The following is an 18,666-nucleotide window of genomic DNA, read 5'->3' as shown; positions in this document are numbered from 1 at the left end:
ATATCAAACTGCATTAATGAGTGAAATATCTCTGCAAAGAAGATAATTGGCAAAATGAAAAAGGAAAGATTAAAGAAAGTGATCATAACAGAAAATATTAAATATTTATTTGGAGAAGATTAAATACAGCTGTCCCTCAGTATCCAGGGGAAACTGGACTTTCCCTTGGATAACAAAATCCATGGGTTCTCCAGTTCCTTATGCAAAATAGCATAGTACTTGCACATAACCTACACACAACCTCCTGTATACTTTGTTATCTAGATGACATAATACTAAATACAATGTAAATGTTACATAAGTATTGTAAATACAATGTAAATGTTATGTAAATAATAGCCAGAACATAGAAAATTCACATTTTGCTTTTTGGAGATTTTGGGAATTTTTAAAATATTTTTGATTTGTGGTTGGCTGAATCTCAGAAACACCAGGTATGGAGGTATAGCTCAGGAATCTTAACAACCTATTTCCATAATAATGGAATGTGTCCATAATAAAATGTATTGTTTGGGCAAAACAAAACAAACCAAAATCCATCAAAACAATATCAATATTCCAACTTCAAACCATCAAATATAATCATTTATGTCCACATGGAGCATCAATCATTGTGTGTCCAAAACTTAACTCATAACTGTCCTCCAAAATATGCTGTCTTATTGAATGACCAGTATCTTTTTGACCAGTAATTACCAAGCCATTAGATTGGTGCCATCTTACCATGTTCTCCTGAGTCAATGTATCACTAGGTTCTCCTTAAAATATCTCATCTATCTATTTTTCCATACTCACGTTTCCCGACTTTATACTTCCATGATCTCTTCCCTGGAAGATTCAGGATGATGCACCTTTTCTCTGAGCTTGTTCCACTTAAATTATTTCATCAAAATCTTGTGAATTGAATCAAACTTAATAACTCCATTTACTGAAGTAACACATAATTCTGGTTCCTTATTTATTTTATATTGATTCATGCTGTTAAATTCAACTTAATTAGTAAAAAATTTAATTTGCTGACATTTTCTGCTCTAATTCTTAAGTGTCCTATTACATAAATACATACATACACATAATTTTGTTTCTTCCATTCTTTTCTCCCTTTCTCTTTATTCTTTTATTAAGCTCAACTTCTTTATTCATCTCTGGTTTTTCATCTATGCCATTACTTCTTTTTAATATTCCAGATTCATCGAGCTGAATTTCATTTATCTTCTACCACTCTCCAATGCAACTGCTCCACTTTTCCTCTCCCATAAAATGACTTTTAAAATCACCGCACATATCCTCATTTAAGTTCATCCCTGGAGTCTAATTACATAGTTTTAAAGGACAAGGATATTTTTAATTTTACCATGTATCATTATATCACTTGAGGACTTAAGTAGTGTTTTGTTGTACCACACAATCAGTAGATATTTATCAAAGCTATAGCTCAACTTCCATAATAACTACACTTCATGCACAGGCTTCCCTAATAGCTCAGTTGGTAAAGAATCGCTTGCAATGCAGGAGACCTGGGTGAGATCCCTGGGTTGGGAAAATCCCCTGGAGAATGGAAAGGCTACCCACTCTAATGTTCTGGCCTGGAGAATTCCAGGGACTGTATAGTCTGTGAGGTTGCAACAAGATGCACATGACTGAGCAACTTTCACTTTCACACTTCATGCACAATTATTATTTCAAATACCTGCATTATCTTAAAAAAAATTTTTTTTCTCATGAGTCCAGTAGCTCTCAGTAGATACAATCACCTTTTAATTTACATATAATTAAGTGGATAATAAACTCCTAATAATTCCTATAATCAAACATATCTCAAAGTCTGTGGATACTCACGTATCCTCCCTCCTTCCTATCATGATGCTGTCTGGCACTTCTTAAATAGTTTCTGTGCCTATTTCCTTCTCCTATGCTTGGTTTCATTTTTCATTCCATCTCCTCACAACTAGATCCTTATTGCCTCTTTTCCTAATATCCTAAGCTTCTCTTTACAAGCCTAATTTCATGTGTATGACAACTCATTTACACACCATTTCATTTTAGCTTTAGTCTCTCCATAGCAGCATCTGTTATTTTTCCCCCTCAATCCTTCCCCTTACATATATAAGCTTCAATTCGATGCCTTCCTTTATTATTCAGTCTTCCAAATGTGCTTTCCACTAAAATTTCAAAGTGCTTCTGGCAGTTAAAACTAGTAGACATAAAATCCAGCACCTGATCTGTAAGAGATTGTTAGAATTTATCTCTCTCTCTACTGAAACACTCTCTACATTTCTGTGCAGATGCATTCACTACTATTCTCGAAAAGTTCTAAGTATCCTTACTCTATACTTAGCTTTTCCTCTTCTGTCATCTTAGAAACCTTAATATTTTTCTTAAGTTTGCTTTTCTTCTCCTTCTAAATACTTCTTAGATCTTCTAAAATCCTATGGCTTTGTTTACAGTCTTTATGCTGACAAGTTGTCAAGTTGACATCTCTATTAAATAGATGTCAGAGCCTGTTTTAAAGGCACACATTAATTTGCTTTCAGTGAACTATCTTTCCTAAGACAAACTGTGGTTGATATCAATGTGGCTTATAGCAAATAGTGCCATCTTTTGGACCTGAAATTTGGCCTTCCCATGCACATCTCATAGGACTATAAAATGGTTTTACTCTACCATTTTTGGACCCTCTATTTCTCTCTTTTTTTTTTTTTTACATTTTATCAATTATGACATCTCTTCAGTTACACTTTTAAATGTATCTATCCATTTTTCTCATCTCTATAATTCATGTACTAAATAAATCAGGAGCAATCCCCTTTCAGTTGAATTACTGAAAATGTTATACTAACACCTCTAATGGTGAGGTACCTCAAAATTTTGCCCAGCATATTTGAACTGTATAGATAAAATTAATGTATTTATCTGGCTACGGTAATATATCATACCTATATATTAATACTATATTGTCATATAGATATGTTAATTCTGAGCAAGAAAACTCAATATGTGAGTTTCAAGGTAATTTTATTTAACTTAGAACAAGCTGGAATCAAGATTGCTGGGAGAAATATCAATAACCTCAGATATGCAGATGACACCACCTTTATGGCAGAAAGTGAAGAGGAACTAAAAAGCCTCTTGATGAAAGTGAAAGTGGATAGTGAAAAAGTTGGCTTAAAGTTCAACATTCAGAAAACGAAGATCATGGTATCTGGTCCCATCACTTCATGGGAAATAGATGGGGAAACAGTTGAAACAGTGTCAGACTTTATTTTGGGGGGCTCCAAAATCACTGCAGATGGTGACTAGCCATGAAATTAAAATCACTTACTCTTTGGAAGGAAAGTTATGACCAACCTAGATAGCATATTAAAAAGCAGAGACATTACTCTCCCAACAAAAGTCCACCTGGTCAAGGCTATGGTTTTTCCAGTAGTCATGTATGGATATGAGAGTTGGACTGTGAAGAAAGCTGAGTGCCGAAGAATTGATACTTTTGAACTGTGGTGTTGGAGAAGACTCTTGAGAGTCCCTTTGACTGCAAGGATATCCAACCAGTCCATTCTAAAGGAGATCAGTCCTGGGTGTTCATGGGAAGGACTGATGCTAAAGCTGAAACTCCAATAAGTTTGGCCACCTCATGCGAAGAGTTGACTCAATGGAAAAGCCTCTGATGCTGGGAGGGATTGGGGGCAGGAGGTGAAGGGGACAACCGAGGATGAGATGGCTGGATGGCATCACTGACTCAATGGACCTGAGTCTGAGTGAACTCAGGGAGTTGGTGAGGGACAGGGAGGCCTGGCATGCTGTGATTCATGGGGTCGCAAAGATTTGGACACGACTGAGCAACTGAACTGAACTGACTAACTGATTCCTCTCACATATATATCTGCTGCTTCCTAAACATATTTTTTTTAAAGAATTAAAAGAATATATCTTAAGACAATTCTAGAAAGTGTAAAAATTTTCACAGAATATAGTTTGTTTTAACCTAGAGGAAAAAAAAAAAAATTAGAAGGCACATTGTAATTTAACCTCATGAACATGAATTGTGTGTTCCATTTTCAAAGCAGTCTAGTCTACCTCAACCACTTGGTTTCACTTGTATGAAATATAGTTATTTGCAAGCAAGACTTCTGACCATTATGTAACATCTAAATCCTTTGTGTTATTATATTCCTGCTTATGATGAGAGAGATTATGTCTAGGATGTCCTAAATATATAATAGTACAAATCCTAAGAGAAGTCCACCCTAAAAGACACTTGCTGTTGTTTTTCAGTCACTAAGTTGTGTCTGACTATATGATATCCCATGGACTGCAGCACCCCAGGTCCCCCTGTCCTTCACTATCTCATGGAGTTCACTCAAATTCATGTCTATTGGATCTGTGAAGCTATCTAACCATCTCATCCTCTGCTCCCTCTTTCTCCTTTTGCCTTCAATCTTTGCCAGCATCACTGGTAAAGAATCCACCTGCAATGCAGGAGACCCTGGTATGATTCCTGGGTCAGAAAGATCCACTGGAGATGGGATAGGCTACCCATTTCAGCATTCTTGGGCTTCCCTGATGGCTCAGCTAGTAAAGGATCCCCCTGCAATGTGGGAGATCTGGGTTTGAACCTTGAGTTGGAAGATACCCTGGACAAGGGATCAGCTACCCACTTCAGTATTCTGGCCTGGAGAATTCCATGGACTGTATGGTCATGGGATTGCAAAGAGTCAGACATGATTGAGTGACTTCCACTTTCAGTTTTTTTTGCCAACATTAGGGTCTTTTCCAATGAGTCAACTCTTTGCATCAAGTGGCCAAAGTGTTGGACCTTCAGCATCAGTCCTTCCAATGAGTAATCAGGTTTGATTTCCTTTAAGACTGGCTGGTTTGATCTCCTTGCTGTCCAAGGGATACTCAAGAGTCTTCTCCAGCACTACAATTCAAAAGCATCAATTTTTTGGCACTTCTTTATACTCTGACTCTCACACCCATACAAAATTACTGAAAAAAACATAGATTTGACTAAAAGCTATCCTAAAAGATATTCCTCCACTTAAAAGTACAGATGTATCACTTCAAACACTCTAAGTTATAGTATTACTAAATGTCTTATCTATAGCTCTGGATGTATATATCTCACATATAGAATTTGAAACCAGGAATATCGTTTAATTCTTAGACATTGTGAATTATAAAACACTTCCTAAGATTCAAATATAAAATGAAATATAAATACACTAGGATGATATAGTGTTGAAAACAATGATTTTATAAAATTCATATTTACAAATTTTAATAAGAAAGAGTTTCAGATAAATTAATAATGTTTGAGTTGTTTGTATAAGAACAAAACCTGTAAATATAATACAATAAGAAGAAAGAATATTATATAAGTAAACATGTTATATATAACATGTTTTCATTTCCAGGTATGAGAACTAGATCATATTTACTTCATGGGGTTTTTTTTGCATAAAAATGATAGTGTGAGCCAACAAATATGAACACACCTATTATTGTAAGAATGCCCATTCTTGTATTTAAAGATCTCTTTAGAAGTTCACCCTGCTTTGACAATCTTCAAAAAATACATATTCTGAGAGCTGTTCCAGCAATAAGGAAGCCTTTCAGCATGGGGCTGTTATCTTGGCTGGCAACACTGATAGCTCTGCCTGCAATAAAAAGCCACTGCTGGGAAAAAAACATGTAGTAGTCTTGAGGTTTAAATCTCACTGGCAAACAGAAGCCTATTTTGTGTCAAAGCACTAGGAGAAAAGATTCCAGGCAGTGGGTAGGAAGCCTTAAAATGATTGCATTTTACAGAGAGAACATAGAAACCTATAGTATATTGTGCTTCCTCTGTTGCATGTCTAGATCAAAAATCTTAACAATCCACATGACACTATATCTTTAGCAGATAGACAATATTATCATTTGAATATTCCAACAAAATTTGGCTACTTCTTCTGAGATCCACCCACAAACTATTCAGGATTCTGCTTCTGATTAATAGCGCACATCCTTATTAAGAGTTATAAAGAAAGAAATTGAAAGGAATGTCAAATGATTCATCATCACATTATCAGCCAGCTGTCTATCACTTATGCTCAAGGGCACTATTTTTGTCTCCTAATATTTGAAACTTTTAAAAGACAGCTAAAATTTGTTCCCCTGTATAAAAGCATTTAAAATATGATTTGCCATGTATCATCTCTTCATTCTCTCTGACCATTTTAATAAACCCACCAACATTTTTTGAGCACATATTTTTATCTAGTTCTGACCTGGAAACCATTAGGGATTCATAAGAAGTATAATTTTATATTACTGATTTGAAGAGCTGAAATCTAATAATAAGGACACTAAGAGTCACCAAGCAATATAATCTGATAATGTATAAATGCTAAGCACTAGGATGTTTAAAATAGATACATCTAAAAATACAGTACAGAATCATCAAGGATGATTGGAATAATGAGTTGAAGTGGTCAGTGATGGAGGGAAATGTGAGCTTGCACTTGAAAAATGAACATAACATAAATAACAGTGTGTCAAAAGCATGGATATTTTAACACAGGAGTGTATGACATGTAAGGAGGATAGCAAAACTCATAAAATAATTAATTATTTATTGAGTGAATACTACGTGAGATTCCAAGATACAATACAAAGAGACACAGGCCCCATGAATTGATGAAGTAGAGGGGAAAAAAAAAAAACTTGTCAATATAATAAAGATATTACAGTTCTCTGATTATGGCAGGGAAAAAGCACTATAAAACACACTGTATGGGAATTAACAGTGTGAGAAAGAAAAGTTCCCAAGAGGGGAAGGCACAAGATATAAGTTTAGGATAAATAAGTGGTTTCTGGGGAAAATTCTAGCGTTCTGTCAGTTCTGGGCAGTAAACAGAATTGCAAAGTAATGGGATACACAGAGTGAGACATAAATGCATCACAATTAAACCAGAGTGGGTCCTCCAGTATAATGGGTGTTGGGAGTAATGGAGTATTCCATTAAAGTGTAACAGCTAGTGACTAGGTGATTTAACTACTTAATATATTTAAAAGTATGTTGTATTTGAATATACTTGAGAGTCTTTGAAATAACTGTATGAGTGGAGTGAACTTTTATATCTCTATATTGAGCATTCTTTTCTCATATTCTTTTCAGGAATATTCTCACATAGACGTGGATATATATTTGACACTGTAAAACTATTCTTCGATTATGACTAAGAACACAACAAAGTAAGAAGGAAGGGAGGCTCTCAAACTCTTCCTTATCCAGGCATTGGTGATGGACAGGTCAGCCTGGCATGCTGCAGTCCATGCAGCTGCAAACAGTCAGACATGACTGAGAAACTGAACTGATAAGACACTAAAAATGTTTGAATAAATAGGAACATGTTTTAGGCAACATAATTAAGACAAATAAATTGATACAAAATCTTAACCTCATACATCAAAAGTACCTGTAATATATTAGAGAATTAAGATACACTTTTAACAACCACAGATTTTTTCCATCTATAATTCTCATATATTAAAGATGATATATAGTTTTCTTTTCCTTTGTTTTATAAAATTCAATTCATTCACACTGAAAAAAAAATTATTTGAGAGCAAACATCTCCCTCTTCTGGAATTTTTATTAAATTCAAGAATCTAAATTTTTATTGAAAAAAATATTTCCCAATGTGAATATATGTGAAAACATCAATATGTTTTAAATATAACTTATTAACTGTATAAAATTCTATGCAATGTACATAAATTCATTTTTTCTTTCTTTGTCCTTAATAATTTTATTGTTTTAGGAATATTTAAACTGAGCTATAAAAATAATATTTGCCTGTTTATATTTTAAATTTTTATCACATTCATGGTCTTTATTATGTTCTCTTTAAATTTTCCTAAAGTTATACTTATTTAAATAAAGCTCATCCAATTCTACAGTACTTTTTTTTTCTGCAAGTTTTACTGAGATATATTTAACACAGAGCTGTATATATTTAAGATGTACAGCATAATGACTTGTGGGTATTACAAGTCTAAACTTATACTTCAAATAATAAAAGATCAAGGCTATATAATCTGGGAGCCATTTACCTTATCTGAAGTCAGTGACTATATTGTTCTGATGGTTGCTTTACTAACAGTAATTCCTCTACATGTCTGTTAATCCCACAAACCATTATTAATTACGTCCCTGAGTAAGGATTTGCTTCAGTGTTTCAGTGTATTTATTTAGGCAGTTTCTGCTTACTCAAAGGGATATAAAATTGTTTGTTTTCATTTGTCTGTCATCTGATTATTTTGTGATTGTGGAGCTTATTTCATAATACCAGAACTGCCATATATCTGGGGCAGAAATATGCTTATTTTCGTTTAGTAAAGGTAACTTTGGTCTCTATAATGAACTGTGTTAAGATTTGAGGCAGGCGACTCAATGGACATGGGTTCGGGTGGACTTCAGGAGTTGGTGATGGACATGGAGGCCTGGCATGCTGCAGTTCATGGGGTTTCAAAGAGTTGGACACAACTGAGTGACTGAACTAAACTGAAGAAGTTGGGTAGCTACTCCACAGCCTAGGTTCTCACCTGATAGAAATAGCTTAAACTAGCATGAAAGGAAGTGGAAAAAAATTAATGGATATATACTGGATATAGTTGTGATTATGGAATCAGCTTAACAAGAAAAATAAGAAGAGAAATATGATGGTGATCTGCTTGGGGTTTGGCTTCAACAATTACATAGATGGTGGTACAACTTTTTAAAAATGGGAATACAGAGAGTCAAAGATTTTGTGGGACAGATACACATGAGACCCCAAACTCAGTATCTTCTCTACTGAAAATTTATTGTATGCTTTAGTCCACAGGAAACCTAATCTTTGAGGATAAGCAAACATGCAACATGCATCTTTTACTGTGGCTTCTATGAAAAATCTAGCTCAGAATTTGATATGAAGAAATAAACACATATAATACATTAGTAGAACTATCAAGCATCATTAAGGATTAAAATTTTAATCTACAATTCTATTAGAGCATAGCTAAACTTTGTTAACACATGAGTGTATATTTTTATAGCATAAATATCAGTAGAAAATTATACAGTCTTTTCAAAATATATTTATGATTTATACCTAAATGCAAATGGTACTGTAATTAATTAGATGTAGACTCAAAGAGTGATGAATACATGTTAAGCACAGATACAAATAAAACAGGGTAACACTGATTGACAATAAGACCTCTACTGTCTTGGCTTGTGATCTTGTGCAAAGGTGATAAGACATGAGTACTTTCTTTGTGTGTCTGAAATCATTCACATGTTTAGTAGATGTACCTCCATGTGAAGTAAAGAATTTGGCATTAAAAAATAATTCTTGCATCCTTCTAAGTTTGATTTCAATTTGTGTGCCCTGTTTCATATTTAATAAATATCTCCAAGCTCTGAATCACTCTGACATTAAAAAGTGATAAAAACAAACTAAGGTAACTTTTATTAAAAATACTAAATTAGACTACCAGCTGGCTAAGAAGTCCAAATTAGACTAATATTAGACAATAAAAAGACTAACTGGGAAGCCCTTGTGAAGTATATAAGAAATATATTTTTAAATATTCTATTGAGACAGGTGTAGGGAATTATTTCTATAATTGATGAAAGTAAAAGAGTGAAGAATTTGGCTTAAAACTCAACATTCAGAAAAGTAAGATCATGGCATCCGGTCCCATAACTTCACGGCAAATACATGGGGAAACAATGGAAACAATGGACTTTTATGGGGGGTAGGGGCTTCAAAATCACAGCAGATGGTGACTGTAGCCATGAAATTAAAAGAAGCTTGCTCCTTGGAAGAAAAGCTATGACCAACCTAGACAGCATATTAAAAAGCAGAGACATTACTTTGCCAACAAAGGTCCACCTAGTCAAAGCTATGGTTTTTCCAGTAGTCGTGTATGGATATGAGAGCTGGACTATAAAGAAAGCTGAGTGCCAAAGAATTGATGCTTTTGAACTGTGGTGTTGGAGAAGACTCTTGAGAGTCTCTTGGACAGCAAGGAGATCGAACCAGTCCATCCGAAAGGAAATTAGCCCTGAATATTATTTGGAAACTAACACTGAAGCTGAAACTCCAATACTTTGACCACCTGATGATAAGAAGTGACTCATTTGAAAAGATCTTGATGCTGGGAAAGACTGAAGGTGAGAGAAGGGGATGACAGAGGAAGAGATGGTTGGATGTATCACTGACTTAATGGGCATGAGTTTGAGTAACTCCGGGAGTTGGTGATGGACAGGGAGGCCTGGCATGCTGCAGTCCATGGGGTTGCAGAGTCAGACACGACTGAGTGAATGAACTGAAATTACTACAAGCATGCAAATTATGTTTATTACTTTTAAAAAGTGGAAATTTAAATTATTGTAAGGCAAACCTTGATTTAAAGAAAATATGAAAAATGAAGGTAGAAATTTTGCAATTCACCCAACTAACTATCTCCTTGCACTTACAGGGTATGAATTTAAAAGCATGTTGATTCTATTCCACTAAAGTGAATATACACTGGTAATCAATTGCTAAGTATGCCCAGCAGTATCCTTGATCAAAATATTACACATATACATTAGAGTAAGCAAATACCATGTAAAGGAGACAAGACAAAAATCTTTAACAAGGAATAGCAGGTCCTTATTAATTCCAGATAATCTACTTCTGCTTCAGTGAAGACTCTAAAGCCTTTGCCGGTGTGGATCACAACCAACTGTGGAAAATTCTTAAAGAGATGAGAATGCCAGCCCACCTTAACTGTCTCCTGAGGAGCCTGTATACAGGTCAAGAAGCAACAGTTAGAACCTTACATGGAACAACTGACTTGTTCAAAATTGGGAAAGGAGTATGACAAGGCTGCATATTGTCACCCCGTTTATTTAACTTCTATGCAGTATACATCATGTGAAATGCCAGGCTAGATGACTCAAAAGCTGGAATCAAGACTGCCTGGAGAATATCAACAACCTCAGATATGCAGATGATAGCACCCAAATGGCAGAAAGTACAGAGGAAATAAAGGGCTTCTTGATGAAAGTGAAAGAGGAGAGTGAAAAAAAATGGCTTAAAACTCAGCATTCAAAAAACCAAGAACATGACATTCAGTTCCATTAATTCATGGCAAATAGAAAGGAAAAAAGTGGAAGCAGTGGTAGATTTTTTTTTTTTTTTTCCTTTGGGCTTCAAAATCACTGCAGATGATGACTATGGCCATGAAATTAAAAGACACTTGCTCCTTGGAAGAAAAGCTATGACAAACCTAGACAGGGTATTGAAAAGCAAAGACATCACTTCGTCAGCAAAGGGCCACATAGTCAAAGTCACGATTTTTCTAGTTGTCATGTATGGATTTGAGAGTTGGACCATAAAGAAGGCTGAGCACCAAAGAACTGATGCTTTTGAATTCTGGTGCTGAAGAAGACTCTTCAGAGACCTTGGAGAGCAAGGAGATCTAACCAGCCAACCCTTAAGGAAATTAACCCTGAATATTCATTGGAAGGACTGATGTTTAATTTGAAGCTCCAATACTTTGCCCACCTGATGAGAAGAGCCAACACATTGGAAAAACCCTGATGCTGGGAAAGACTGAGGGCAGGAGTAGAACGGGGTGACAGAGGATGTGATGGTTGGATAGCATGACCAACTCAATGGACTTGAGTTTGCGCAAAAATAGGGAGACAGTGAAGGACAGGGAAACCTGGCATGCTGCAGACCATGGGATCACAGAAAGTTGGAAATGACTTAGTGACTGCCTCACAACAGTTGAAGGTAGGTAGTCGAAATATGTGATAAATAAGATAGAAGATCCATCAGAAGCAGCAATCTAAAATGGAATTAGACAATGAACTAAAATACAAATATGCACTCAATGCATATGTGTTGAAAAAAAAATGACTCACCCAGAGAATGAAGTAACATTACTATATAATGTATAGATAAATTATATAAGAAAGCCAACATATTTTATTTTGTATATTCCACATACAGTCATACTGACTCAGGCCTCAGAAAAATGATTATTTTTTCAGTCACTAGGCTCTGTAGTTCTATGAAATTATTTTATAAATTTCTTGCAATTATTCAGATACTTTTCAACAATAAACCTAATAATGTATTATTCTTCAAAAATACACTTTTGTTATGTTTATATATATATATATATATATATATATATATATATATACACACATGTACATGATTACACTAAATGTGAATTTGAAAGGGTTACTATTATTCAAAAGAGACCCTACATTTGTTATAGAATGGATAAAAAGATATATGGAGATTAGAGATGATTTGTAATAGTTATTCTTTGAACCATAAGCATAACATAATTTAAGATTTAAAATATCCTTTACTATATGGGTAATCATTTCTCTTAAGGTTATAAATCACTTCTAAATAATCTAACACTTTTATTGACTTTCATGAGGCTACACATATTTTACAGTCTATTTTAGGTCAGTAAGTGACAATGCTTGGCAACTGCAGAATGGAAGGTTTTCCCTAATTTTTAGTTTATTTTATATGTTTTCTTACAATAGCAATCAGAAAATATCAAGACATAGCAGCAGCTAAATTATCTATAGAAACAGATCAGGTGAAAACTGGCAATATAAGAATGCCGTCAAAACAGATTGTACTAAATTAATATATTTTCAACAATATAGTCAGAGTATTTTTTGAGCATTACTTAAAAATCTTTTCAATAAACTATAGAGATATTGTAAAACAGATTTACTGTCACATGATTAAATAATATCTTATAGCTACATATTTTAATTCTGAAATAATTTTGATATATATTAAAATCTATTATTATCATATCTTTCATCATAAATATATATGATACTGAAGCTGAAGCTCCAATACTTTGGCCACCTGATGTGAACAATTCACTCTGGAAAAGACCCTAATGCTGGGAAAGATTGAAGGCAAAAGAAGAGGGTAGCAGAAGAGGAGACGGTTAGATGGTGTTACTGACTCAATGAACTACAATCTGAGAAAACTCTGGGAGATAGTGAAGGACAGGGAAGTTTGGTGTGCTGCAGTCCTTGAGTTTGAAGAGTTGAAAGGACTGATGCTAAAGCTGAACCTCGAATAATTTGGTTACCTGATGCAAACAGCCAACTCATCAGAAAAGACCCTGATGCTGGGAAAGAGTGAAGGTAGGAGAAGAAGGGGATGACAGAGGAAGAGATGGTTGGATGTTATCACCAACTCAATGGACATGAGTTTGAGCAAGCTCTGGGAGTTGATGATGAACAGGGAAGCTTGATGTGCTGCAGTCCACGGGTCACAAAGAGTCGGATAAGACTTATGGACTGAGAAGGCACACACATACAATTTCGAGAGCTTGCAGAAACATCCTATATAGTTACTGATTCTCAAGACTCTTTGCTATGACTCAGTTCAGTTCAGTTCAGTCACTCAGTCATGTCCGACTCTGCAACCGCATGGACTGCAGCACATCAGGCCTCCCTGTCCATCACCACGCCCAGAGTTTACTCAAACTCATGTCCATTGAGTCAGTGATGCCATGCAATCATCTTATCCTCTGTCATCTCCTTCTCCTCCCTCCTTCAATCTTTCGCAGCATCAGAGTCTTTTCAAATGAGTCAGACTTTTGCATCAGGTGGCCAAAGTATTGGAGTTTCAGCTTCAACATCAGTTCTTCCAGTGAACACCCAGGACTGATCTCATTTAAGATGGACTGGTTGGATCTCCTTGCTGTCCAGGAACTCTTAAGAGTCTTCTCTAACACCACAGTTCAAAACACCACAGTTGCTATGACTAGGTTGAGATAAATGGCTTTACAGATTTTACAGTGACTTTTTGCAATAAACTCTGCTTCAAGTTTCTGATTATCAGCACAAGGGCAATCAGAACATAATTTACTGAAATTTTACATTTTTATAATTGTTAAATCAGTTTAATATACGTAGGACAATACAAGGACATTTGCAATACATATTTATGATTGTCAGTTATTGTAGTCTATAATCTTTTGTAACAGAGTTAAATGGCTTTATCTGTCACAAAGAAGGAAAAATGATTTATTTCTTTCAAGTTTGAAAATAGCATCTTATGAGGCAAAGCACAAGTACTTTGAAAAAGTTTGAAGGAAGTTTTAATTTGTATGGGAAAGAAGCATTTTATTTTATTTTTGTGTTTTGTCATTTTTCATTGTTAGATGATAAATCCTCATAATACCAATAAGCTGTTTCCTACTTTTAATAAAATACTTCACTAAAAGTACTAAAAAAGACTTCTGTTTTCTCAAGGTGAGAGAGGATAATTGACTTTTTTTTTTGCTTTTGAATTAAGAAAATATTAAGCAAGTGGGCCAATAAAGAGATAGAGTCTACCTCTAATGAGAAAAAATAGTGGAAAGTTAGTGGGAGAAAAAGTAAAGCAACAAGAAAAAAATGTCCCTGGTCATGAAGTGGGGCTGCTGTTGTATATATTTTGCTTATGGGATAATCAGTGAAATCTGCACATGAGGTCATGAAGAAAAAAGAAGTACAGAAAGTTTACATAATATTTCATGATCACAACTTTTTTAATCCAAAGAGCTGAGGGAAATTGCAACATGCTTCCATTGAAAACATTGGATAGAAAGATTTTTGTTCCATTTTGCCTTTTTTTCTTTGTTTTTTAATCTGCTTGTAATTCAGTGGTGAATTTTCTTGCTATCAATGTCCAGAAAATCATTTTAATCAGAACAATGTAATGGCTGGCAGGAGCGTTTGATTTACACATATGCATCACAACTGAGTTAGAGACATGCTTTCTAGTACTGGAAGAACCCAATTAGAATATCATTTTGCCCAAAGAAAGATGTTTGCAGACTTTATTAGGAAATTCTTTCTGCTGATCATAGTAAGATATTGGCACACTTATTGATAAATAATTCTGAGTAGAAATGGTTACAGTGAGGGACACTCCCTTTGTATCCTTGTAGCCTGGGCTCACTTTGTTCTGTGCTCTCATAGAAATTAACATCACAGGTCACATTTGATCTTTCAGATTGTGGATATTTCTGAGATGTTTATGTCTCAGGTTAAAACAGGATTTCTTTAATGTCATAGACTTAGTTTTATTCATCTTTACACATTTATCACCTAATACACTATATTTCAGATTTTTAGAGATCAAAAAATTTAACCAATTTACCGCATCTTTATGTCACTCTTTTGTGCCACTGTGTAGATAAACGTGCCACTGTGAAGATAAAAACAGGAGATTACTCCATATATAGGTAGACAGAATCTAATAGTATGCTCTAATTTGCACTAAAACGGTCTTAAAGGAATAGATAGCTGTGATATCTCTGAGATGAACCCCTAAATTGAAAGCCATAACCTAAACAACACAGTAATGCTAAATTCAGTGACTTTGGGAGAGGGTCTTTTAAACCATAAAAACATTTCAAAGTCAGCAGTATAGTGATTCAGTTTTGACCAGAGGCTTCTTCCTGCTGGCAACACCTCCAGGGTGTTTGTTCATCTAACTAGCTACAGCTCCACATGGTAGGAACTACCCTGGCCCTGGGGTGAAACATTTTCCATTTTGGACCCATTGCCCTCAGCACAAGGTTTTCTTTTTCACACTGGTGAACCCATTCAGCCTCATGGAACCACCAGAGCCTCAATACCTGATCCTCATATCAATACTGTTCAACTTCTATTGTCTGGGAACCCACCTAAGTGCTTCTGGCCATCAGTTCAGCTCAGTTCAGCTCAGTTCCATCGCTCAGTCGTGTCTGACTCTTTGCGACCCCATGAATCGCAGCACGCCAGGCCTCCCTGTTCATCAACATCTCCTGGAGTTCACTCAGACTCATGTCCATCGAGTCCGTGATGCCATCCAGCCATCTCATCCTCGGTCGTCCCCTTCTTCTCCTGCCCCCAATCCCTCCCAGCATCAGACTCTTTTCCAATGAGTCAACTCTTTGCATGAGGTGGCCAAAGTACTGGAGCTTCAGCTTTAGCATCTTTCCTTCCAAAGAAATCCCAGGGTTGATCTCCTTCAGGATGGACTGGTTGGATCTCCTTGCAGTCCAGGGGACTCTCAAGAGTCTTCTCCAACACCACAGTTCAAAAGCATCATTCTTTAGTGCTCAGCCTTCTTCACAGTCCAACTCTCACTTCCATATATGACCACAGGAAAAACCATAGCCTTGACTAGATGGACCTTAGTCGGCAAAGTAATGTCTCTGCTTTTGAATATGCTGTCTAGGTTGGTCATAACTTTTCTTCCAAGGAGTAAGTGTCTTTTAATTTCATTGCTGCAATCACCATCTGCAGTGATTTTGGAGCCCCAAAAAATAAAGTCTGACACTGTTTCTACTGTTTCCCCATCTATTTCCCATGAAGTGATGGGATTGGATGCCATGATCTTCATTTTCTGAATGTTGAGCTTTAAGCCAACTTTTTCACTCTCCTCTTTTACTTTCATCAAGAGGCTTTTTAGTTCCTCTTCACTTTCTGCCATAAGGGTGGTGTCATCTGCATATCTGAGGTTATTGATATTTCTCCCGGCAATCTTGATTCCAGCTATGGATTCTGGCCATAGGATGCCATATTATTAACACAGATCTTATTTTTTAAAGTATAGGCAGTAAAAAGTAGAGGCTAAAATTCATGTTTAATATATTAAAGATATATAAGGTCATCTTGATAAGTATATATAATATGCTATGTGAGTGTTATGCTTTACATAAGAAACTGTACTTCTTATGAAGAAAGACTGATGCAGACATAAAGCAAAAAGAAAGTCTAATCAACTGATTTCATGACTTAGCTTCTTTGATAAATCCAATTCCATTTTATTTCCTTTTTAAAAAAGAAATTAATCATGTATCCTACATCCTCTGAAAATTTACTCATTTCTTTGTTCCATTACAAAACAAAATTTTTTACCAGAAGTATGTTCACTCAAGCTAGATAGACTTTTTTAGTTACTCTATACATAATTATTTAAACATTCATCATGCATCAAAAATTTAAACTAAGCATAACCTCAATTTAGATGGTTTACAGATCAGCTTCTTAGAAATCCAGGACAGTAAATACCATACAGTCCTCAATATTTAAAATTATTTGCCTAGTTTTGCTTATATTTCACAGTAGCAGGTACTCTTTATTTTAATACTTACATGGCATACCTTTCCCATGTTCCACAGTGTTTGCTATGAGAAGACAGGTGGTTTAGGATATTTCTTATTTGGCAATCTTGTCAAATAACTTGCCATTTATATTTCCTAGGCTAGTTTGGCAGGCCATAATCTCTGTTAATTTTATCAAAATTGTTTTAACTGATTAAAATATTATATAACTATTCAGAGAAAGGAAATATGATTTAGTGAAGCATTAATTTAAAATTGAAGTAAATATTTTTAGAGAAAGATTATGTCTATGTAAATCCTCTTTTAATTTTTAATTCAGTTTTATTTATATTTTAATGGTTTTAGATAAAAGGAAAAAATAGCAATTTTCAATAATGGTTGGAAATAATCTACTGGGCAACATAAAAGCAAATATAGTAAAAGATAATTCATTATGCCAAATTAGCCTCTCAATCTCAGATACCTCACTTCACAAACTGAAGGAGATAATACATTTCTGAAGTCAAATCCATGTCTAAGGTATAAAAAAAAAAAAAAAAAAGGTAAAGTTTTATGCCTTTTTAATTGTTCATTTATGACAACTTCACCCTATTTGAGGGATATAAAAATTCCCTGGAAGAAAAGATTTGCTCTTTGATAGATTAATTCAAAATTATATTAAAAATAATTAGCAATAGATATTATAAAATATTTACAAGGCTTCTGGAAGTCTACTTTATTAAGATATTACAATTAAGATTGATTAGTTATGAGATTAAACAGCTATGAAAACATAAGCATGCTCCCTTAAAACAGGATGACTGTCAATCTTAGAACATGGTTGTGATTTTGATAAAGATTGCATTAATTTCCTAAAATAATTTTGTCTTCTCTATAAATAATTAGAATGAATGCATTAAGGCAATGTTAAGAGGAAGTACTATCTAAAGTTTGGAAAATAAATTTATAGAAATATTGTCTCAAAATTTGTACCTGTACAAAGGATCTGTGTGTATCTATATTTATGTTTTTCGTATTAAGACTGCATAGCAATTTTTAGTGTGCACTTATGTTTGCCTGTGGATATGTGCCTCTGTGCTGGATTTTTACTTATTTTAACAATCTCTCTTATTGAAAAGTTCAGCCTGTAAAATTCTGGACTGTATATTTGCTCTTTATGTATCATTTATTCATTTACTAATTAATTTTTGCAGAATTTAATTGAGTTAACCAGGTGTTTTTAACATTCTCCCTTTTTACTATGTTAGTGAAGGTGAGTGAAAGTTGCTCAGTCATGTCTGACTCTTTGCGACCCCATGGACTATACAGTTCATGGAATTCTCTAGGCCAAAGTATTGGAGTGGGTATCCTTTCTCTTCCCTGGGGGATCTTCCCAACCCAGGGATTGAACCCAGGTCTCCTGCATTGCAGGTGGATTCTCTACCAGCTAAACCACAAGGGAAGCCCTTTACTCTGCTAGTATATTAAAGTTTAACTATTTTGTCACTA

Source organism: Capricornis sumatraensis, chromosome 12 (assembly GCF_032405125.1).
Source record: "Capricornis sumatraensis isolate serow.1 chromosome 12, serow.2, whole genome shotgun sequence".
Classification (NCBI taxonomy): Eukaryota; Metazoa; Chordata; class Mammalia; order Artiodactyla; family Bovidae; genus Capricornis; species Capricornis sumatraensis.
The sequence above is the reverse complement of the archived record's forward strand: the minus strand, read 5'-3'. Positions refer to the sequence as shown.